Source organism: Mandrillus leucophaeus, unplaced genomic scaffold (assembly GCF_000951045.1).
Source record: "Mandrillus leucophaeus isolate KB7577 unplaced genomic scaffold, Mleu.le_1.0 Scaffold570, whole genome shotgun sequence".
In the NCBI taxonomy this organism is placed as follows: domain Eukaryota; kingdom Metazoa; phylum Chordata; class Mammalia; order Primates; family Cercopithecidae; genus Mandrillus; species Mandrillus leucophaeus.
The window spans coordinates 1,446,194-1,464,413 of record NW_012106142.1 but is presented as its reverse complement, the minus strand read 5'-3'; the positions used below and the strand labels follow the sequence as shown (position 1 = coordinate 1,464,413).

Below are 18,220 nucleotides of genomic sequence, written 5' to 3'. Positions count from 1 at the left end.
AATATCAACTCATGATGGATTAAAGACTTAAACGTCAGACCTAAAGCCATAAAAATTCTAGAAGAAAACCTGGGAAATACCATTCAGTACATGGGTATGTGCAAAGACTTCGTGTCTAAAACACCAAAAGCAACGTAAACAAAAGCGAAAATTGACAAATAAGATCTAATTAAACTAAAGAGCTTCTGCACAGCAAAAGCAACTATTATCAAAATGAACAGGCAACCTACAGAATGGGAGAAAATTTTACAATCTATCCATCTGACAAAGGGCTAATATCCAGAATTTACAAAGAGCTTAAGCAAATTTACAAGAAAAAAATAAACGACCCCATCAAAAAGTGGGTGAAGGATATACACAGACACTTCTCCAGAGAAGACATTTATGTGGCCAACAAACATATGAAAAAAATGCTCATCATCAATGGTCATTAGAGAAATGCAAATCAAAACTGCAATGAGATACCATCTCACACCAGTTAGAATGGCGATCATTAAAACGTCGGGAAACAACAGATGCTGGAGAGGATGTGGAGAAATAGCAACTCTTTCACAGTGTTGGTGGGAGTGTAAATTAGTTCAACCATTGTGGAAGATAGTGTAGCAATTCCTCAAAGATCTAGAACTGGAAATACCATTTGACCCAGCAATCCCATTATTGGGTATATACCCAAAGGATTATAAATCATTCTACTATAAAGACACATGTACATGTATGTTTATTGTGGCACTATTCCCAATAGCAAAGACTTGGAACTAATCCAAAAGTCCATCAATGATAGACTGGATAAAGAAAATGTGGCACATATACACAATGGAATACTATGCAGCCATTAAAAAGGATGAGTTCATGTTCTCTACAGGGACATGGATGAAGCTGGAAACCATCATTCTCAGCAAACTATCACAAGAACAGAAAACTAAACACCTCATGTTCTCACTCATAAGTGGAAGTTGAACAAGGAGAACACATGGACAGGGAGGGGAACATCACACACCAGGGCCTGATGGGGGGTGGGGGACTACGGGAGGGATAGCATTAAGAGAAATACCTAACGTGGGTGACGGGTTGATGGGTGCTGCAAACCACCATGGTACATGTATACCTCTGTAACAAAACCACACGTTCTGCACATGTACCCCAGAACTTAAAGTATAATTTTTAAAACTGTGGTACATATACACCATGAAATACTACTCAGCCATAAAAGGGAATCAAATATTGCAATTTGCGGCAACCTGGATGGAATTGGAGATCATCATTCTTTTTTTTTTTTTTTTTTTTTTTTTTGGAGACGAAGTCTTGCTCTGTCGCCCTGGAGACTGGAGACCATCATTCTAAGTGAATTAACTCAGGAATGGAAGACCAAATATCATATGTTCTCACATGTAAGTGAGAGATAAGCGATGAGGAAGTGAAGGTGTAAGAATCACATAATGGGCCAGGCGTGGTGGCTCACGCCTGTAAACCCAGCACTTTGGTGGGGGCCAAGGCGGGTGGATTACCTGAGGTCAGGAGTTTGAGACTGGCCTGGCCAACATGGTGAAACTCCGTCTCTACTAAAAATACAAAAAGAAATTAGCTGGGCATGGTGGCACATGCCTGTAATCCCAGCTACTTGGGAGGCTGAGGCAAGAGAATTGCTTGAGCCTGGGTGGCAAAAGTTGCTGTGAGCGGAGATCATGCCACTGCACTCCTGCCTGGCTGACAGAGCGAGACTCGGTCTCAAAATAATAAAAAAAAAAAAAAAAAAAAGACAGAATGATGATATAATGTAGTCTGGGGACTCCGGGAAAAGGGGCAGGAGGTGGGTGAGGGATTAAAAAAAAAAAATTTTTTCAAATGAAGAGGCAAATTCTGAGAGTGAAGGTCCACCAAGGGAGTGGTACTTAGGATGGGCATTGAAATATGGGTTGATACCACCCAGCACAAATTAGAAGAGGCTCACAGGCAGCCTTTCCATCAGAGAGAAGCGTGTGTAGATCTGTGACTGCTTCCACAGAAGAGAGAAAGCTTCTTATGAAATCCTGCTCTCTTGTCCGTTTCCTCAAATCCAATTTCCCTACCAATGAGTCTTATAAAACATAAAAAGATCATCTGACTTTCTTGTTTAACCCTCAATGACGCTTATCTACCAGAAATAGTCTAAACTCCCCAAAACGGCACATCAGAGCATCTGGGATCAGACTGCTGCCGGTCCCCCCAGGCTCATATCCTGAACCTACTGACTTGTTCTCAAACTCCTACAAGACACAGACACCAAAGCCCCTCAAGGGATCACACATATGTTTACTGAATACATTCAGCATAAATTTACTTGCTGGAGCTGCCCTCACCTCTTCAAATGCCCTCTCTACCCTCTTTGCCTGGTTCATTTCCACCCAGCCCTTAAGGCTCAGCCACTCTCTCTTGCTTTGCAAACTCTTCATTTATTATCCTTGTAACTAATTGCTCAGTGTCTATTTTCTGTACTAGATGGTAAAGAGAGGGAATAGGTCTATCCTATTTGCCCGTGTATCTCCAATACTTATTAAAATATCTAGCATATGGCTGCCTCTTAAGAAATATTTGTTCAAAAATGAATGAATGAGTTAGGAAAAAACAAAAGGAACAAGGAGACAGTAGTGCAGGGAGCACACATGGTACCCTGCCGCAGCGTTCAAGATAAATGTGACCATCTTACATTAGTATTACCTAGCTTTAACAAGTACATTGGCATAAGGCAACTATAAATATCTTTGGTGATAGCCTGAGACACAGAAGTCAGGCAGGATCAAATGCTGCACAATATCACACAGCGTGCCTGTGCTTCCACAGTATCAGAAATGCAGTGCTTGGACATTTGAACATGAATGCTGTCAGGTTCAAACTTCACTATGAAGTTCAACCATGTTGCTATAGAAAAACAAGATCCACTTTTGATCCTACCATGTAGAATTTGAATTTCCTGTTTGATGTTTTTAGCTATAATGGAAAACAGACTTAGACGAATAACTCATAATTACGGCAAGAGCACTGAAGACGAACTAAGAATTTAGTATTTTGAATGCCAATGCATCTTTTATCCTATCGTAAATTATTGTCAATTCTGCTTTTAAAGGAAAATGAGAGTACATTGCAGGTGATGACCACTTATTGAGAGACTGCAGATGGCATTAAATATTTCAGACTCACTGGCTTAAAATGTTATTCACTTTTGTTTACTCCTTCCCTTGGTGGAATTGGAATACAGGCTTAAAATTCCCTCTAATGCCAAACAGCTGCTACTTTGCTTTGTTTTATTTAAAATTGAATGTAGCTGCCCCAGATGCCCTGCCCATGTGGATCTGCAGAAGATGTCACTGAGCATCACCACCAAGCCCTGAAAAATTATATTATGCCTATATATTAATGAGCCATGGAGTATTTGTGGAGGAAGAGGGAGAATACAGGGGATTCGCCTGTTTATTATACTACAGCACTAATATATGACTATCAGCACATTAAATTTTTACTCATATGGCTTGGGGTCAAATATTTAGAGGTAAGGCATCTTAGAAATTATCTGGTCAGATCCCCTTTATGATTAGAAAACCCAGCCCAGAGAATTTTAGTGATTTGCCAAAGTCACATATCTTATCTGTGCCAAGGCTTCGCCCTTCTCCCTTGACAATGCACCCAGCATTCAGTATCATGAAAGCACTTTTTTAACATTTGGGCTTTCACTCAGCTGTCACCATCTTAGCACACAATCAATACGTAGTGAACTCCCACTTGCTCTCTCTCCCTTTCTCGAAATCACTTTTTTCCCTCAGCCAGAAATTCTACTTTGATCTTGGTAACTGTTCTTTATATCATCCCAAACAACAACCAGAAGCAAACTCAATGGTAATTTTCACTCACATGAGTAATATGGACAGTTCCGTACCAGGCACAAAGGGAAACAATCTCAAAGAACTTGAGAAGTTTTAACATTATGAAGTAGTATCAGCTGAGAAAATGTGGCTATGAAATATATTAACTATCCTTTGAAGCCTCTTTCTGCCTTTCCTCAATCTCAATTTCTTCATGAAACCCAGTAGACATCCTGTTACTGACAAAGGCAGAATGTTTGAATAGATAAAATTTAAAGGCACTCTATGGTAATAGAATACACATAATAGTTAGGTCAAGCTAACTGTTGGAACAAGAAAAGCCCCAAAATACATATTTTGTCTAATATAAAGAGGTTTATTTCTTACTCACCTAATAGTACTGGGCAATGAAGGAGGTAGTAAGCTGTCCTTTGTCTAAGTAGTTATTTGGAGATTACATTGATGGAGATGACAGAGGCTTTTCCATCTTCTATATGTAGCTTTCAAGATGCACCTGAAGTCATGGACACTCAGGCCATCTAGAAGGAAAAAGGGAGCATGGAGAAGCACATAGAAGTTTCAATGAGCCAGGCAAGCAGGACGGTGGAGCATAACATTTTCATTCACAATCCATTGGCTAGCATTCAGTCACATGGCCTCAACTAACTGCAAAGGGATGCTGGGAGGCAAAATCTGGCTGAATTTCCAGGAAAAACAGGACATACCACTGGAGTGGAATAGAATCTATCTTAGCCCCTATGATATACCTAAATTATGTTTTTAAAACTCCCAGGATTCAATAAATAAATAACAGCTTTGATGAAATCTTATTTATGTACTCAAATTCTTCCATTATTAGATGATTAGAAAATCAGAGAAACACATTGCTCCTCTCAATCCAACTAAGGATTTCTAAGATTAAAGATGTAGCTAATGTTGTAATTTAATAAATAATAAATCCAAGCAATAAATCAAGTATTTGCAGAGAGCATTACAACCCATCAAGGCAAATATTGGTTTTGGCTGATTTTTTTTTTCATTAAAACTACACACCCACATATATCCAATCAGATTTTCAATTAAATTTTCTAGGAAGTTCAGCCTTAAAACTAAACATATTCAATTAGTCATTGGAACAATCTTATAGAAACTCCTTAGAAATTTCTACTTACTGAGCATTTTGCTCTTCATCAGACACAGACATATGGGGCATGATACTATTATGTCACCCATATTGCAGTGGGGAAAACAGAAAGTTGAATAATTTGTTCTAGGTAAGTTTCAAACCCAGGCCCATCTAACTCCAAAGTACTGTGGTTTCCCCTGTGGTACACTTTTCCCAGTTGGTCCTTTCAAACGTTTAGATAAGTTGCATGTTTTAGTTAAGACTCCATCACAGCATTAGGATATTCTCAATATGAGCTCAAAAAGGTTTGCAGAGACTTAGAATTAATAGCACTATCAAGACTTGACAGGACAAATCACCTGCCTCCATGTCCATCCACTGCTTACCAACAAGGGGAATTACTACAGCACAGAGAGAATCTTGATGTTATGCCTTTCCAGCCTCTGCTTTGAGAAATGCAGACTAGGAAGCAAGGATCAAGCCTGCTCAGAAACACAAGCCGAGGTATTATCCTAGCAACTCCCTAAAGCAATTGTACAACATTGTTTGCCTAAGCCTTAAGTGCTGATGCCTGGCAGTGAACAATGCAAAGTTCAAAGGTTTGCTCATTACCATAATGGGATATAAGCCTTTACTGTTGGCTGTAGAATAATGAAGATAATTCTTTTGGATTGTTCCTTCAATCTGTGTTTATTTAGGTTAAATACATGTGTTGAGTAGCATTTTTTCTTTTTCTCACTCTCTTTTTTAAACATTTTTTTTTGAATTTTTTTCTGTGATTAATTTTAAGGTAATATTCAACAATAATTAAGATAATATTTAAAATATCTTAAAATTAATTTTAAGATAATTTTAAGATAATTTTCATAAGGGGCAGAAGGTTATGAATTGAGGTCCCCCCACAAGCCAGCACAAAACATCTAATCCTTTACCTTTCCATGGTCAATAAATAGCACATTACATTAGTATTTCTGTATTTGCCAGTAATGAGAAACTTGTTAGCCTGACAAAGCCAGATTTAATTAAAACACATACACACAACAAATATGTTCATAATAGTGAAAAACATTGGCAGGAAACAAATGAGAACATATTGGAAAAAAACAGAACATTTCTTTACCCTACATGAGAACTTGAGCTACAGCAGTGGTAATAAACTCACAAGGCAAAATAAAATAAGGGTTTTCATCAATGCAGTTTTAAGGTTAATTTTTAAAGATAAATTTTCTTACCTCTTGACATGCCCTGATACACTTAGACCTTAAGTCAAAACCCTATAAAGAAATTAATTTTTTAAGTCATTCTTGCCGCATACTCATTCTAGAGGTGCACATTCCAAAAGTGCTAATGCCTGTGGTTTGGGACAACTGACCTAAAGAGAGAAATTGGGGGATTTAATCACAGTGTTCCTTGTGCCTTGGAATGTTTGGAGCCACTGTCAGCTCATAGGTCCTTCCTGTGCTGACAGCAAGGAGTCTGTTCAGAAACTGTTACCCACAAGTCTACAATGAAATAAGGAATTTGAGCACTAATCTAAAAGACTTCTTCTAATAATTCCCAGAGTTGGGGATTGAAGAATAAAAGGAGCAAAGATACAGTCTGTCTTCCACCTTACTCCTGAAGACTCCTGCAAGATGCTGGGGAAGCATTATAGTGGTCACACCTTCCTGAGTACCTTTATCCTAACCTGCCCAGGTTTATCTGATTCAATGGAGATATGAAGAATCTTTGTGTAATGGCCAAGTAACTCTCAAAAGAGGGATGGTCCAGAGGAAACAGTGGTTGTAACTTTCCTTCAGATTCACCTTTGCTTTGTGCCCTGAGGAAGAGGGCTTGCAGTCCCTGACTTACAGGGATACTTACCATCTCTTAGCTACTTTTTCATCTCAAGCATTCCCTCCCTTCATCAAGCTAGGTTGGTGATCTTACTCCCTCCCATGGTGCCATGGTTTGAATGTTTGTTCACTCCAAAACTCATGTTGAAACTTAATCCCCAATGGAACAGAGTTGGGTGCTGTCTAATAAGTGGTGTTTAGGTTATGAGGACTCCATCCTAATGCATGGATTTAATGTCACTATAAGGAGGGCTTCTAAGAGTGGGTTTGCTCTCTTCTGTTCCTCTGCCAGGTGAGGAAAATCATTCCTTTTCTCCAGAGGATGCAGCATTCAAGGCACCATCTTGAAAGTGGAAACCAAGCCCTCACCAGACACCAAATATGCTGGCACCTGGATCATGTACCTCTCATCCTCTAGAACTGTAAGAAATAAATTTCTATTTTAATGTTTATAAATTATCCAGTCTGTGGTATTCTGTTATAGCAGCACAAAATGAACTAACACACTTGGGAAACTGCACTACCCCCCTGGAAAAAGGAGAATTCTTGGTAGCTTCTCGTGAGGCTTCAACACTAAAGTCCCCAGGCTTTATTGAGATGTTAATTGAGATGCTCAGTTGCAAACACAGAAAAGGAGGGAGAAGGGAAAAAAAAGGTGAAATCTGGTGCCAAGAGCAAAAGCAAAGATATTTCCACAATTCTGTTTCCTCCACCCTCTCAGGGAGAACTTTAACTGGTTTTCTCATTACTTTATCTAATAAACAAACACATGCCAAGGTAACCAAGAATTTTTCCCTGAGGATAATCAAATCTAATTGTTTGTGAAGAAAAGGCATTTCTTCTATCAACATGTCTTGAGGTGCTGTCCTTTATGCAACAAGAATCTTGGTATTTCAGGACTAGATGTTTTTGGCTCTTCCCTGAGCCACCATAGTAATTGAGACTAGCTCTTTCTTTGCTATCTAGGAGAGATGTTGTCAATTCTAATAAGATCTTTTTTTATTACAAATTTTTCTCACCAGTATCATAAACATGAGGGAGGGCATTTCTTCCTGCCACTAATCCAAAATGCCCTGCTTGATTATGCAGATAAAGACAAAGAAGAAAGAGACTCCAACTTACAAGACATTTGCTGTCTAGTAGTACTATATTGACTACCTGTTGATTCATAATAAGTTGCCCCAAAATGTAGTCATATAATACAACAAATATTTATTGTAATTGTACAATTTCTGTAGGTCAGGATCTGGCTACATGTTAGCTGACTGCCTCTGTATCAAGGTCTCTCATGAGGTAGCATTCAAGCTATCAAAAGGCTGAAGTCTCATCTGAAAGCTCAATTAGGGGGAATCTACTTCCTCACTCACTCACCATGATCCCTTGCCACGTGAACCTCTCTATGTGACAACTTCCTTTCTCCAGAGCAAAAAATCCAAAAGAAAGTGAAAGTGAGTGCTCAATACAGGAGCCACAACATTTTTGTTAGCTAATGTCAGAAGTGACATCCCAAAACCTCTGTCATATACTGTTCTTTAGACTAGATCAATAAATCCAGCCCACATTCAAGGAGAGAGGATTGCAGTAAGTATACTAGGTGTAAAAATAGAAGATGGGGATCACTGGGGGATGTCCTTGAGATTACCTACTACAAAGACACAATAAGACATGCAAAAACAACTAAGCAAATTATCTTGCATGATAAATACAAGTTTTAAGGAGGGAGAAATCATTCCTGCTGGAAAAATGAGAGAAGGTTTCAGCCTCATGAGATAGGTTTTAAACTGAGTCTTAATAAATGGGCAGCACTGTAATAAATGGTGGTGATTGGAGGGCGTTTTAAGCTTGGGAAAAGACATGAGCAAAGATAATGAGACAAGAGAATGTAGAATGCTTAGGGAATGACACTTAATTTGATTAACATGTGGGTCTAAGGAAATAAATGGTGGTCTTGATTTGTTAATTCTGTTTTTATAGGTATAAGATGAGCTCCTTGCAATAAAAAGCAACAACATGATGGAAGAAAGTTGAACTCAGAACCCAGTGACATCTGAGCTCAAATTCCAGCTTCTCCACTTAACTACTTTTGTCTCCACAGACAGATTATACAAATTCCCTGACCTTCCTTATCTGAGAAATTGTGAGAGTTCTGCCTTGCAGGGTGGGTGTGAGAATTAAAAGCATGGGACATACCTAGCATAGCCCTTGGCATATAGTGAACATTCATTTGTTGCCTGCCTCTTAAAGAAAATAATTATCTTTTATTCTCTGTATCCCTTCTATTATCTCCTACACAATGGTACTTCAATAAACTTTTGTTAAATAAATAAATAGCTCCACTTCTCAGTCAGGTGGTGAGTTTCATCACTATATTGTTCTTCTTTGGGCTTCCATTTCCTGCTAAAATAACAATGCATATTTTATCTACCTGACCAAGAAGGAGTGGGTGTTAATTAGATTAATGAGTGATATTCAAATAAGTGACCTGTATAAATTTGTGCTATCATTTGCTCATGCTGAAAAATGATAGATAGTAATTTTCTAAATTTAACTTCATTTTAAGTTCCAGGGTACACATGCAGGATGTGCAGGTTTGTTACATAGGTAAATGTGTGTCCTAGTGGTTTGCTGCACCTATCGACCCGTCACCTAAGTATTAAGCCCGGCATGCATTAGCTATTTTTCCTGATGCTCTCCCTCTTCCCACCACCCTCCCAACAGGCCCCAGTGAATGCTGTTCCCCTCCCTGTGTATATGTATTCTCATTGTTCAGCTCCCACTTATGAGTAAGAACATGTGGTGTTTGGTTTTCTGTTCCTGCTTTAGTTTTCTGAGGGTAACAGCTTCCAGCTCCATCCATGTCCCTGCAAAGGACATGATCTCATCCTTTTGTATAGTTGCATAGTATTCCATGGTGTATATGTACCACATTTTCTTTAGTAAGAAGTGCCCTTTGCCCTCTGACAGGATTCTGAAACCTCCCAGCCTTGTGGAACTGTAAGTCAAATTAAACCTCTTTTTCTTCCCAGTCTCAGGTATGTCTTTATCAGCAGCATGAATACAGACTAATACACATGCTGAGCTTCTTTTCATATGTTTCTTGGATGCATAAATGTCTTCTTTTGAGAAGTGTCTGTTCATTTCCTTTGCCCACTTTTTAATGGAGTTGTTTGCTGTTTTCTTGTAAATTTGTTTAAATTCCTCATAGATTCCAGATAGTAGAACTTTGCCAGATAAATGGGTTGCAAAAATGTTCTCCCATTCTGTAGGTTATCTGTTCTACCTGATGATAGTTTCTTTTGCTGTGCAGAAGCTCTTTAGTTTAATTAGATCCCATTTGTCAATTTTTGCTTTCATTGCAATTGCTTTTGATGTCTTGGTCATGAAATTTTTGCCCATGCCTATGTCCTGAATGGTACATGTATCTCCATTTTATTTTTGTCAGGTTTGTCAAAAATTGGGTGGTAGTAGATGTGTAGTCTTATTTCTGTGTTTTCTATTCTGTTCCATTGGTCTATGTGTCTGTTTTTGTACCAGTACCATGCTGTTTTGGTTATTGTAGACTTGTAGTATAGTTTGCAGTCAGATAGTGTGATGCCTCCAGCTTTGTTCTTTTTGCTTAGGATTATCTTGGCTATATGTGCTATTTTTTGGTTCCACGTAAATTTTAAAATAGTTTTTTCTAATTCCGTAAAGAGTGTCAATGGTTTTTTTATGGGAAAAGCATTGAAGCATTACTTTGGGCAGTGTGGCCATTCTCACGATATTGAGTCTTCCTATCATAAGCATGGTATGTTTTCCATTTGTTTGTGTCCTCTCTGATTTCCTCGAACAGTGGTTTGCAGTTCTCCTTGAGAAGGTCCTTCACTCCTCTTGTTAGTTTTATTCCTAGGTATTTTGTTCCCTTTGTAGGAATTGTGAATGGGAGTTCATTAATGATTTGGCTATCTGCTTGTCTGTTTTTGGTGCATAGGAATGCTTATGGTTTTTGCACATTGATTTTGTATCCTGAGACTTTGCTGAAATTGTTTATCGGCTTAAGAAGCTTTGGGGCTGAGGCAATAGGTATAGAATCAGATCATCTGCACACAGAGTCAATTTGACTTCCACTGTTCCTATTCAAATACTCGTCGTTTCTTTCTCTTGCCTGATTGCCCTGGTCAGAACTTCCAATACTATGTTGAATAGGAGTGGTGAGAGAAGACATCCTTGTCTTGTGCCAGTTTTCAAAGGGAATGCTTTCAGCTTTTGCCTGTTCACTATGATACTGGCTATGGGTTTGTCATAAAAGGCTCTTATTATTTTGAGGCCTGTTCCTTCAATAGGCAGGTAGTAATTAAGTAGATTCCTAGGACAACTCATTTACTATTTATGTATATATTAATACTCTCACTTCAGTCATCAGGTAGATTACAAAAATAAAAGTAATCCTTCAAGATTTCCCAAATGATATATAAGTCAGCAGTAAGCAAAAAGGAATATCAATAAAGGTAAGGAGAGGTAGCGCACAAATATACAGCCCATAGGATCCCACATTATTAGGAACATTCCAGTTATTGAAATGTCTTGTATTGTACCTAATTTTTATCACTTCTCTGTTCTCTTCCTCTTACATCATTCATTGTTTTTTCTTCCATTTTCAGCCTTTTCTTCCTCTTCTATTTCACTTTGCTTACACATTGTTTTCTTCTTTCTCAAAGCTCCTCCTGATGTGGTTTGGCTCTGTGCCCCACCAAAATCTCATCATGACGTGTACTCCCATAATTCCCACGTGTTGTGGGAGGGACCCATTGGGAGATAATTTGAATCGTGGGAGCAATTCCTCCCATACTGTTCTCGTGGTAGTGGATAAGTCTCACAAGATCTGATGGTTTTATCAGGGGTTTCCACTTTTGCATCTTCCTCATTTTCTCTCGCCACCACCATAAAAGAAGTACCTTTCACCTCCTGCCATGATTCTGAGGCCTCCCCAGCCATGTGAAGCTGTAAGTTCAATTAAACCTCCTTTTCTTCCCAGTCTCAGGTATGTCTTTATCAGTACCATGAAAATGGACTAGTACACCTCCCTTTCTCATAAAAACCTATTGCTTCTATTCTGCTTATACTCAGCCTAATATTATCCTTGCTATCAGCAGAAGGGACAGAAAGTGATTATTTTTTCAAATCAATTAAAGACAATAAGGATATTGGCTAACCTAGATCTAACAGCTTCATTGAGGTATACTTGACATACAAAAATATTTAATTGTACAATTTGATGAGCTTGGACACATGAATATATTCATGAAACCACCACCTCAATCAAGTTAATAGATACATCCATCTCTCCCAAATTTTCTTTATGTTCCTTTGTGGTTTGAGTGTTTTTGTTGTTTTTTTGTTTTTATATGGCAAGAACACTTAATGTGTATTTTGTGTTTTTATATAGCAAGAACACTTAATGTGAGATATATTCTCTCAATAAATGTCAGTCAATAGATAATAGATGTGATAATGTGATATACACATATAGTGCCATATTATTCAATCTTTAAAAAGTAAAACCATCCTGCCATTTGTGACAACATAAATAATATTGCATTAAGTGAAATAAACCAGTCAAATATGAGCAAATATAGTTTGATTCCACTTATATGAGGTACCTAAACAATCAAACGCATAAAAGCAAAGAATAGATCTACGGTTACCAGGGGTTGAGATGAGGGAGAAAAGGGGACTTATTGTTCAATTCCTATAAAGTTACAGTTATGCAAGATGACTTAGTTCTAGAGATCTACTGTGGAGCATATTGCCTCTATTCAACAACGTTATAGTATGTACTTGAAGGTTAATTTTGGTTGACAGAATTGTAGCCAACACCACTGCTGGGATGATGTCATTGGAATGTAGATATATATATATTTATTAGGAGAAATTTCCTTAAACAATTATGAAAACCGAGTAGTCCTGTGATTTGCTGTTTGCAAGCTGAAAAACCAGGAAAGCCAGTAGTAGAGCCGGGCGCAGTGGCTCAAGCCTGTAATCCCAGCACTTTGGGAGGCCGAGACAGGCAGATCACGAGGTCAGGAGATCGAAGACATCCTGGCTAACACGGTGAAACCCCGTCTCTACTAAAAAATACAAAAAACTAGCCGGGCGAGGTGGCAGGCGCCTGTAGTCCCGGCTACTCGGGAGGCTGAGGCAGGAGAAAGGCAGGAACCCGGGAGGCGGAGCTTGCAGTGAGCTGAGATCCGGCCACAGCACTCCAGCCTGGGTGACAGAGCAAGACTCTGTCTCAAAAAAATAAAATAAAATAAAGCCAGTAGTAGAGTCAGTCTTAGTCTGAGGCCTGAAAACTAGGGGAGCCAACGTATAAATCTTAGTTCAAGGGCAGGAAGAGATGAGATGAGACATCTCAACTCAGTCACTGAGGTAGAAAAATAAAGGGGAGAATTCCTCCTTTATCCACCTTTTATTCTATTCAGTTCCTCCGTGAATTGGACAATGTTCACCCACACTGGAGATGGCAATCTACATTACTGAGTCCACAGAATCAAATGTTGATCTCATCCAGTAAAACCCTCACATAAACACTCAGAAATAGTGTTTAATGTGGTTACCCTGTGATTCAGTCAAGTTGACACATAAAATTCATTATCAGAGAGAGGGATGGAGCAAGATGACAGAGTAGGACTCTCTAGGAGTCATCCCCCAACCAAAACATACATTTCAACAACTATCCGTGCAAAAACATACCTTCACAAGAACAGAGGAAACCAGGTGAAAAATCATACTACCTGGTTGTAGCACCATAAAAAAAGATACACTGAAGAGAGTAGGAAAGACAGTTTTGTGTTACCCATCTCTTTTCTCCTCCAATCTCAGGCAGAACACAGTAGAGAGAGAGATATCATCCATTTACGGGAAAGAAAATGAAGTGAGCATAAGACTTTGCCTTAAACCCCAACATTGGGCCTGCCACAAAGAACCTAGCATAGGAAAGACCATAATGGCATCATATTTAAGGCTGGTACCTATGGACTGAGCCTCTAGACCCAGCCCAGTGCCAGGTAGGATCATACAGCCTCAGGCTTCAGGCTTGCTTTACAATGTCCCACTTATACCATTGCCTGGATGATGTCAACAGCCCCAGGTTCTGACAGCCCTGACCAGCAGGCAGTCTTCAGTGGCCTCAAGCTTCTGCCTCACCCCAGTCCTGCACCTGCCATAATGGGTCCAGGTTTCTGGCAACACCACACTGGCCACAGCTGCCCCAGGCTTCTAGTCAGCCAGCACTACACCTACCACAGAACTTTTCCAGTCAAAACCAGTCTGTGAAAACTGAAATAAGTACCTACTTCTTCACATGCACAGATATCAATGCATAACTGCAAGGATCAAGAACAATCAGAGTAGGATGACATCACCAAATGAATGCAATATTTGCTACTGACTGACAATAAAGAAATAAAGATGTATAGACTGCTTAACAAAGAATCAAAATAACTTTATAAGGAAGCTTGATGAACTTCAAGAAAATACAGAGAAACAATTTGATGATGTGAGGAAAACAATAAGTGACTTACATTTTGATGGAGATATTTAAATATTTTTCAAAAAATCAAACTGAAAATATAGAGCTGAAAATACAATGAATGAAATAAACAGTGCAACAGAGAGCATCAACAATAGAACTGATCAGACAGAAGAAAAATCTGTGACCTAAAAGACATTTATTTTAAAATATACAATCTTATGAGAAAAAAAGAATAAAAAGTAATGAAGAAAGTTTATGAGATTTATGAGTCAGTATAAAAAGAGCAAATTTTTAAGTCATAGGAATTTAAGAAAGGGAAGAAACAAATAAAGGGTTAGACAGCTTATTTATAGAAATAGTAGCAGAAAACTTTTCAAACTTGGAGAAAGAAGTAAATATCCAGGTACAGGTAGGTCAAAAGTCTCTAATTAGATTCAATCAATACACCAAGACATATTGTAATCAAACTGTCAAAAATTGAAGACAAAGAGAGGATACTGAAAGCAGCAAAACAAAAGAAGCAAATAGCTCGTAAGAAGTTCTAATACAGCTTGCAGCAAGTTTCTTAGCAGAAACTTTACAGGCCAGGACAAAGTGTGATGATGTATTCAAAATTACGAAGGATTTGAAAAAAAACTGACAACCAAGAACAGTGTACTTATAAGGCTGCTCTTCAGAAATGAAAGACAGATGAAGACTTTCCCAGACAAACAAAAGCTGAGGGAGTTCATTACCAATTGACCTGTCTTGCAAGAAATGCTCAAGAGAGTTCTTCAAGCTGAAAGAAAAGGATACTAATAAGTAATACAAAAAGATCTGAAAGTATAAACTCACTGGTAAAAGTAAACACTCAATCAAATACCAAAAAACACCTAAAACTGTAATGGAGGTATGTAAATTCCTTGTATTTTTAGTTTGAAAGTTAAAAAACAAAGCCATAAAAAATAATAATAATACCTACAAGAATTTCTTAAGGGTTATTCAATATAAAAGAATGTAAATTTTGAAAATGTGAGTGGGAAATGGTGTCAAAGTATAGAGCTTTTTTGTGTGTGATCAAAGTTATGTTTGTGTCAACTTAAAATATCCTATTACATCTATAAGACGGTTCTTGTAAGTCTCATGATAACCAAAAGCAAAAACATAATAGATAGGCAAAAACATTAAAATCAAAGAAACAAAACATACCACTAGAGAATATCACTTAGCCAAAAAATAATACAGTCAAAGAGGAAGAAAGAAGCAAAGATCTACTAAACAATTAGAACACAATTGATGAAATTGTGGTAAGTTCTTACTTATCAAGAATTACTTTGAACATAATGGATTAAAACTTCCAACTAAAACACAGAATAGCTGATGAGTTGAAAAAAAGGACACAATTATATGCTGCTTACAAGAGACAAGAGACTTACCTTCCCCTATAAGAACACATACAAACTGAAAGTGAAGAGATGGAAAAAGATGTTCCGTGCATATGAGAACCAAAAGAGAGCAAATGTAGCTATACTTACATGAGATAAAATAAACTTTAAGTCAAAACTGTAAAAAGAAGGTCATTATATAATGATAAGAAGAGTCAATTTGGCAAGAGGATATAACAATTATAAATATATATGCACCTGACGTGACATCTGAGTTTCTAAACTCACAATGCAAATATTTATAGATCTAAAGGAAAAATATAGACTACAATACAATAGTAGTAAAAAACTTCAACTCCCCACTTTCAGCAATGTGCAGATCATCCAGATGGAAAATCCATAAGAAAACATTGGAATAAATTACATTCTAGATCAAATGGACCTAACATACATACACAGAATATTCCATCCAACAGCAGCAGAATACATTTTTTCAGAACACAATAATATAAAACTAGAATTAAATAACAGGAGGAACTTCAGAAAATTATCAAATATGTGGAAATTAAACAGCACACCCTCTGAACAACCAATGGGTCAATAAAAAAAATTAAAAGAGAAAAGAAAAAACTTCTTGAGACAAACAAAAATGGAAACACAACGTACCAAAACCTATGAGATACAACAACAATAGTACTAAGCGAAAAGTTTATAGCCATAAATGCCTACATAATAAAGAAGAAAAATCTCAAATAAACAATTTAATATTGTACTTCAAGGAGCTAGCAAAACAAAAACAAATGAAACCCAAACTCAGGGGGAAGAAAAACAATAAAGATTAGAATGGAAATAAATAAAATTGAAACTAGAAAAACAATTTTTAAAATCAACAAAACTAAGAATTGTTTTTTAGAAAAGAAATACAATCAACAAACCTTTTAGCTAGGCTGAGAAATAAAGAGAAAACTCAAATAAATAAAATCATAAATAAAAAGTAGATATTACAATTGACACAATAGAAATACAAAGGTTCATAAGAGACTATTATGAAAAAGTATATATCGACAAATGAGACAACTTATAAGAAATAGATACATTCTGAAGCACACAAAAAATCAAGACTGATTTATGAAAAAGTGAAAAACCTTAACACACCAAAAACAAGTAAAGCAATTAAATCAGTAATCAAAACTCTCCCATCAAAGAAAAGCCCAGGACCTGGTGGCTTCACTGATGAATTCTATCAAATTTAATGAAGAACTGATACTAATTATTCTCAAACTCTTCCAAAAAACTGAAGAGGAAAAACTATGTCCATGTTTATTTTACAAGAACAGCATAACCCTGATACCAAAGCCAAAGACACTACAAAAAAACTACAGACCAATATCCCTGATGAATATAGCTGAAATAATCCTCAATAAAGTGTTAGCAAACCAAATTTAACATAATATTAAAAATATCATTTACCATCATCAATTGATATTCATCCCAGGGATGCAAGGATGGTTCAACACATGTAAATCAATAAATGTGATACATTATATTAACAGAATGATGGATAAAACCAAATAAATATCTCAATACCTGCGGAAAAAGCATTTGACAAAATTCTGGTCAGGCACAGTGGCTCACACCTGTAATCCCAGCACTTTGGGGGGCCGAGGCAGGCAGATTACCTGAGGTCAGGAGTTCAAGACCAGCCTGGCCAATATGGTGAAACCCCATCTCTGCTAAAAATACAAAATGTTAGCTGGGCATGGTAGTGGACTCCTATAATCCCAGCTACTCAAGAGGCTGAGGTAGAAGAATCACTTGAACCTGAGAGGTGAAGTTTGCAGTGAGCCAAGATCAAGCCACTGCACTCCAGCCTGGTGACAGAGCGAGACTCCGTCTCAAAAAAAAATTGACAAAATTCAACTTTCGTTCATGATTAAAAATCTCTCAGCAAATTAGGTATAGAAATAATGTACCTCAACAGAATGGAGGTCATATATGACAAACCCACAGCTAATATCATACTCAATGGAGAAGAGTTGGAAGATTTTTCTCTAAGATCTGGAAAAAGACCAAGATGCCCATTTTTGTTACTAGTACCCAAAGTATAGTACTAGAACTCCTAGCCAGTGCAATTAGGCAAGAGGAAAAAATAAAAGTCATCCAAATTGAAAAAGTAAATTGGATGAAATTAAACTATCTCTGTTTGTAGATGGCATATTCTTATGTAAAGAAAACCTTAAAGACTTTAGAACTAATAAATAAATTCAGTAAAGTTGCAGGATACAAAATTAACATACAAAAAGCAGTGGCATTTCTATGCATTAATAGCAAGCTATCTGAAAAAGAAATCAAGAAAACAATCCCATTTATAACAGTTAAAAGAATAGTTAGGAATAAAGTTATCCAAGAAGGTGAAAGATCTGTACACTGAAAATTACAAAACATTAATGAAAAAATCGAGGAAGACACAAATAAATGGAAAGATGTCCTGTGTTTGTGGATTGAAAAAAATAATATTAATATTGTTAATGTTCATTCTACCCAAGCAG

The 18,220-nt window shown here is 37.3% G+C and overlaps 1 long non-coding RNA gene across 1 annotated transcript in view; it reads right to left on the bottom strand.

The window, feature by feature from the left end:
* Positions 1 to 2,619: 2,619 nt before the first annotated feature.
* LOC105552716 overlaps positions 2,620 to 18,220 on the bottom strand; it is a 39,031-nt gene continuing 23,430 nt past the window's right edge. Inside the window, exons 5-6 of the long non-coding RNA XR_001008061.1 lie at positions 4,225 to 4,372; positions 2,620 to 2,964 (exon numbers count right to left, since the gene is read on the bottom strand). This is a non-coding gene — a long non-coding RNA (uncharacterized LOC105552716). The remainder of the gene's footprint in view (positions 2,965 to 4,224; positions 4,373 to 18,220) is intronic.